Consider the following 7,629-nt stretch of genomic DNA (forward strand, 5'->3'; position numbering starts at 1 on the left):
GAGAGAGCAAATATTTGGGTGCCATTAAAGGGCGCCGCGCGGATTTCCCATTTTCGCATGGATTATTCAGGAGGCGCGACACCTCCGGTGGAATAGAGGGGTAAAAATAATGCCGGAGTGGATCCCCAGCAGCACAGGGGTTCAGACGGAGTGGCTGTGAGCCTTCGCCGAGTAGCTGAGCCAACATGGTGGGCGGGTGAGTGGGAGAAGAGAATCACTGAGTGGTATTTACAATCGAGGACTCTGAAAACAATAATACAAAATAAAGAACATTTTGAATGCAACAATATTTTTTCGAAGCTTACAATGAAAAGTGTTGAATAGATTTTTTTTATTTCATTTAAAATTCCATTGTGCGAGACGGTGCTATAAATGCTTTAATATAATGCCAGTTGCATACGTACAGTTTGGATTGCGCGTGTTTAGAAAATCAGTCTAATATGGCAGTGATTGATGACGACGAAGGTTTCCGTTTTTTTGTCGCCAATGAGTTACATCAATGTACGGTGGCATAAAAAAAGCTTTTGGTGTTAATTGAACAGTGAATTACATAATAAATACCAATAACAATAGCATTCGCATTCCTCTTTATCATAGCACCAAGTGAAACATGACATTGAACTGTCTGCCAATAGCTGTAACAAAAAATATTATGTACACATTTTAAAAATACATAATGCACGCGTATATCAAATATAACGTGTGTGTGTGTGTGCGCGCGCGGGTCCTGTGTAAGGGCGGTAAGTGTAGCGGTTGGCGCACTGCGGTAACATCCCTGGTGACCGCAGTTCGATTCCCGCTCGCGACCAGTGACAGTGGCGAATATCTGAACCAGCCCTGGGCCTCCTCTAGGTCAACTCAGCTTTAAAATGAGTACCTGGTGTGGTGCGTACTAAACATCAGCAGTCAGGAGCCAAAGCGTGGCCGGGCGTGGTGCTGGCCACCGATGCTCATTGTGTGCAGTGGTGGCCTTCAGAGATGTTCCAACAGTCTGGCAAAGGCTATACCGGGGACCTTGGTCTTGTGAGTATTTGTAGTGAAATACATTTCTTACGTCTGAGTCCCTTTGTTTTCAAACATGTGTTTTTTGTTATACAAACATACCGAGTACAAATTCTTTGGCACCGTACGTCGCTAACTGTGGTGATCGGAGGTGCGGTGAGGCAGGATAACAAACTAAACATGAGACACGTCGGCTGTCAGGACCAATATCATCCATAATAGAGGTTATTGAGGGTAGATCGCGTAAATATAAATGCGTCGTTAAACCCGCCACCACCCGACACAGCCAATCAGTAAAAAGCGTAAACAAAACGTGTCAATTCGTGACTAGTACAGCACAGGTGTGTTGGAGAGCAAACACACAACATTGATAATTTCGAGGACGACGTTTCGCTGGCAATGACAACCAGCCTCATGGGGCCACAGCCAGGTGGTGGCGGGTTTAACGACACATTCATAGTCACGCGATCTAACCCAACAACCTCTATTGTGGGTAAATACGAGACGCTGACTGCTGGCAGAGGCTCGTTTGGGGCAGACTTACGCAGGGAGTGGGGAGAGAGATACGGGAGGGGGCCGGGTGCCGATTTCTGTGCTCACCCAATTGATGGGTTTTTTTTCTCCACCACGCCTGGGGGTTTAATTTCAGTCGGGTCAGTGACCGGGAAAATATTCCCGTACTTGGCACGCCACATCCGGGATACCACTCACACTTTGGCTGCAGCTACTCGTCACCGTATCTGGTGAGAAATTAAGCCCTACGCGAGTTTGTGGGTCTCCACTGGAGTCTATGCCAGGCTATGGGTCTGGCATGATACCAGGGCTTGACTTCAGCAGGGTTTGTCCGGGTTGCACACGGCACACCACCTCCAGTACACTCCTCGCCATGGCTGCGGCTACATGTGCCACCTACTCCAGCCTATTCAGTGGTAAAGTAAGCCCAGGCGACTTCCATTAGGCTGCGGTCAACGCAGCGGTTGCGTGGCATTTCCAGAATGAATTTCGAAAGAAAAAAATGCTTTCGTCTATGATACATCAGTAAATCTTGGCTTAAAGCTTTCGCGACTGCAGGAATTCATATTCTTTGGGTCTCGTAGATAGAAAAAATAATCAAAATAATAACAATATCACGACGTTTCGATCGCCACACAAGCAATCTTACATTGACATGCTAATCGCTCACAATACGATGGCCACCCCCAACAGCTCCGTAGTACCTCCCCCACATTGGCATTAGCTGCCTGCCTCGGCAGATTTACCCCTCGTTTTCCACCTGAAGACGATTGCTTATGTTGCGATCGAAACGTCGTGATATTGTTATTATTTTGATTCTTTTTGTTCTATCTACGTGGCTTTGACCGAAAGACCCGAAGAATATGATACATCAGTATTTGATTACATCACCTAATCATGGAGGCATTTTTAAAATGATGAAGAAAAAAATCAGATTCATAAACCTTCACAAAAAAAGGAAAGCTTTATAGAAAAGTGAAAATTATTTCCGTTTGAGTGAATAGCAAATCGCCACGCATGATGCACGTGCCTGGCTCGAGCCAAGCCACGTGATGGCTTTGCCATCTGCTGACACAAGCCGGGAACTGCAGACGAGGCGCTCCTCGCACGCCCCCCACGACAGGAGTGCGAGGAGCCACCAGGGTCAAGCGCAACAGCAGCAGGAGCAGCAGGAGCAGCAGCAGGAGCAGCAGCAGGAGCAGCAGCAGGAGCAGCAGCAATAGTAGCGGCAGTAGTAGCAGCGGCAGCAGCAGGTTCAGCATCTGCAGCAGAAGCAGCAAGAGCAGCATCTGCAGCAGCAGCAGGAGCAGCAGCAGGAGCAGCGGCAGGGGCAGCAGCCAGGGGCAGCAGCAGGAGCAGCAGCAGCAGCAGGAGCAGCAGCAGCAGGAGCAGCAGCAGCAGGAGCAGCAGCAGCAGCAGCAGCAGGAGCAGCAGCAGCAGCAGGAGCAGCAGCAGCAGGAGCAGCAGCAGCAGGAGCAGCAGCAGCAGGAGCAGCAGCAGCAGGAGCAGCAGCAGCAGGAGCAGCAGCAGCGGGGCTACCCCAGGCGAACACGTGGGCATCGCATCACGCTCGCCTCTGCGCACACTTCAATGAGCCAAGCAGCCACATTAATCTCCTGGCCGGATGCGCGCGTCAGCATTTTCTCCCTCGGTGGGAAGACGTTAACTACATCGCCTGAAGGCCGTGGGTTCGATCCCGACCCTGACGCCTGCTTTATATGTGGAGTCTGCGTGGTATCCCCGTGGTTGCGTGTATTTTTCTCCGGGTCCTCTGGTTTTTACCTCCACGTTCAGAAACTTGCGTTCAGAGTATTTGGCTGATATACATTCTTCCACGTGATAAGCAACTTTGTTGAGCCATCATTTGTGGCCAGGTCGCTTCTGAAAAAGAGCAATATAGCTCAGTGGGCGTTACCTGGTAAATAAAAATAGTTTAGTTGGTTTTAGAACCAAGAAAAGCCTCATTGAGTAGAAACACTTTGTCAGCATGGTCTGGCCAAGTTTTTGCAGTCGGGGAAGCGATGTGGCTGCTGTCTGTTTTCCAAATAAGTAATTTGCAAACACTTTTTTAGCTGTGGGAGAAAACCTGAGAACCAGGGGGAAACCCATACGGAACAGGGGGAAAACATACAAATTCTATACAGTCACACTCACTCACCTTCACACACTCTCACTCTGCAGAGTAAGGGGAGCACATACAAACCCCACTCTCACTCTCATGCACATTCACTCACACTCACTCTGCAGAGTAAGGGGAGCACATACAAACCCCACACTCACTCTCACGCACACTCACTCACCTTCACTCACTCACTCTGCAGAGCAGGGGGAGAACATACAAACCAACAACAACAACAACCGCCATTCACCACTAAGTGGCGGTGACGTCATCACGACGCTTGTGCCAGGCCATGTGCACCTTGAGGCCACGTGAAGTGTTGAACGCCCGCTGGCAGGAGGTCACGGGGCAGACCCAGGTGCCACGGGTCGACTGACTGAGATGACCGAGATGACTGGCTGATGCACCACCTGTGCACCCTACTGTGCCAACTTGCTGAGCTTTAGCCACCCGGCGCTCCGCTCGTTGTTGTGAGCGTCGCACTTCCACCCTCCGTTGTTGCTGGAGGGCGACAGCCTCCAACTGCCCAGTAGCGTCCTTCACGAGCCTCCTCCACAGAGGCCGATCTTGACACCGCTGGTACCAGTCATCGGCAAGTCCACTCAGCTCCACGTCCTCCTGTACCACATCATTCCATCTCTTCTCTAGCCTGTGCCGCGCCCGTTTAGCCCCCTCGATCTGGCCGAACAAAAGCTGTTTAGGCATGCGGTGGCTGGGCATGCGGTCTACATGACCCAGCCAACGCAGCCTTGCCTGCCGGAGGAGCTCACCGATGGGACTTTGCCCAGATCTTTCAAGGATTTGTGAGCTCCTCACACAATCCAGCCTGGTTAAACCCAGGATGGATCATAGGCAGGCCAGCCTAAATGTTTCCAACCGACGAAGATGCTCCATTAGGGGGGTCCACGTTTCGCAAGCATAGAGAAGGGAGGGAATGACTGTGGCCGAAAAGACCTGAAGCTTTGTGCGGAGCGACAGACCAGGTAGCTTCCACACAGCGTTACGCAACCGATGAAAAGATATTGCCGCTTGACTGATTCGGAGTGAGACCTCTGCTGTTAAACTGGAGCCACATACAAACCCCACACACTCTCACGCACACTCACTCACTCACACTCACTCTGCAGAGCAGGGGGAGAACATACAAACCCCACACTCACTCACTCTCACAACAACCGCCATTCGCCACTAAGTGGCGGTGACGTCACCACGACGCTTGTGCCAGGCTATGTGCACCTTGAGGCCACGTGAAGTGTAAAAAGCCCGCTGGCAGGAAGTCACGGGGCAGACCCAGCAGGTGCCACGGGTCGACTGACTGAGATGAATGGCTGATGCACCACCTGTGCCCCCTACTGTGCCAACTGGCTGTGCTTTAGCCACCCGGCAAACCACACAGTCACTCACTTTCACACACACTCACTCACACTCACTCTGCAAAGCAGGGGGAGCACATGCACACCCCACAGAGAAAGGCATCCAAATCGAATCGCTCCCAGGGCCTTCTGACTGTGATGTGCGAGTGTGACCACTGCGCCACCCTGCCACCCGAGGTGACTGTGTCTTCTCTATTCTTTGAGCACCGCTGTGTTCTTCTACAATATGTAGCATTTGTCACAAATTAATTACTGTGCAGCACAATGATAATAATACAAATACATATGCATTGTTTCTTGTAGAAAACAAAATACAAAGCGTGAATATAAAAATTATACAAAATACTTTTGCATTTTGAAAAGCACCAATATTTTCTGATAATTTTTCAAATCTCCAGTGTTTTTGTTGTTGTTCCCCTGTCACCCGTCTTAAATAGATCGATAATTAAGAGCACCGATACTTTGAGAGGTTTCAGTTCGCCGAGTGGAATCCAGGCCGCCGACTTGCCGAGCAGCGACATATTGCACTCGCGACCATCGCAACCGTCGTGTCGTCACGATGACGCGTTGAAACGTGACATCACAACGACGCAATAACACGTGACAACGCGATGACACGTGACAACATAACGACGTAACGACACGTGACAACGCGATGACGCGACGACACGTGACAACACGACGACACGTGACAACACGTGGCGATGCGCCAAACACCCTTCCCCGGTGTGGGTCTATGGTCCTCTAGGCGAGAGGCCGGCCTTTATTTCAGCCGGCTCTGTCCCGGTTTGGCAACCAAGAAATCTATCCGCACCTGGCACAGCACATCCAGTATACCTCTCATTGCAGCAATCTATTGCGCGCAACTGATATCTGCGGCCAAATACGAGCAGTTGCACAAAGTGGTTTCTCACAGTAGAAACAGACTCCATTTTGAAGCGATCTGCTCTAAGGACTACGATGTTTCCATGGCTAAAAACCTTGCACTGGCTCCCCATGAATTCAAGGATACAGGACAGCTAATGCTTTTTTCATTTTACCAGGTAAGGGCCACTGAGCTTCCTACGGAGCTCACCGAACGACCGGCTCATCGCATCCAGCACTAGCGCCATCCTGGCTGAGCGGTGTTTCCCCATAGCTACACCGGCAGTGGCCGTCTGCAACTTTCTCTCTCACTGCTGCAAATTTTTAGCAGCATGTGAGCACCATCATCCACCTTCATGCATCAGCTCAAGGCTCTGACCTGTCCAGGCTCTCACCTGATCCAGGCTCTCACCTGATCCAGGCTCTATCAACTGTGTAGGCTGGTGTATGAAGGACTTTGAGCTTTGGCTCTGCGCCTCTGAGTTCCCGATAGAATATTGCGTCCGATTCCTGAAATACGTGCACGTCATGAATCATGTTCATGATTATTTGCAGCGACTGTTTAAATGTACCGTTTAGTTTTTCTGTATTGCGCAACTGCTCGCTCAGATGTGGACTAAGCAGTTGCGGACGGTTAAGTCTCTTGAAATTTGAGAGTGATTTGGTTGCGCAACTGATTGCTTGGGCGTGGTGGCCCTGGCTTTTAAAAGCACACCGCTAGCCAGCATATATTAAATGTAGCAACGACATAGTTCCTTACAATTCCATAATATTAACAATATAATCCGATATATTATATGAAAACATAGCATTGTAGTCGTGGAAATTATTCTCATTATTATTTATAGTGAATGTATTTACACCTGAATGCGTTGGTTAAAACTAATTTTGTCTTTCAGCAGACGTGCCAAATGTTGGCTTTGTGCAACCGGTAAGAGACGCTGACGACTGTGAGTGCTGTTTTAGCTGCCCTTGCCCCGCACCTTCGATTGGCACGGTTGGCTACGTATGGTGCGAAAGAAGTTCAATGTACGTACAAATCGTACACCGCGCGCAAGCAGCACCTGCATCGAAGCGCCATCGAGGAGGACAACATCGGGCGGCTGTCCACACGCTAACGTCCTCTCACTAACGTCGCCCCGCTAACGTCGCCCCGCTAACATCCGGCGGCACGGCAAGGGCTCATGTCCGGCGGTTCCTTAGCAGCGATGCGTTCGGCTCACCAGGGCATGGCGACGAGACGCAGCGTGGAGACGCAACAACAACAGCAGCAGCAGCAGCGTTCAAAACAATCCCCGTCCTACCCCCGTCCCGCTCACTCTCCTCTTCTTCTTCCCCAGTCCCCTCCTTGACTATTCCCCGATTTTCTTCTCATCCCTCCCTGCCCGCCCCCCCTCTCCAGCTTCCCATCCAGTTTCCTAGATCACGGCTGGTAACACAGCTAGCTGCCTGTCGACGCGTTTCCCCCATCGCCCACTGAACCGTCCACTTCGGTTCCGTACTGCTGTTGTTGAAAAGCATAAATAAAATATATATTTTTTATAGAGGTTTTGTTAAAAACCTCCTGCTTGTAATGGTTGACGTCACGGGCCTCAGGGTGCATCTCAGTTGCCCGTCCAGCGCGATGCGAGCCACGCGGGGGGCGGGGGGGGGGCAGTGAGGATACCGCCGAGTTCCAAATGCACCCCTGCCACCCCCCCCACCACCACGGCTTTCGCGTCTCCCACAACCGCTCATTCCCCCCACCCCCCCAACCCT

This window comes from Lampetra fluviatilis, chromosome 31 (assembly GCF_964198595.1).
Source record: "Lampetra fluviatilis chromosome 31, kcLamFluv1.1, whole genome shotgun sequence".
Classification (NCBI taxonomy): domain Eukaryota; kingdom Metazoa; phylum Chordata; class Hyperoartia; order Petromyzontiformes; family Petromyzontidae; genus Lampetra; species Lampetra fluviatilis.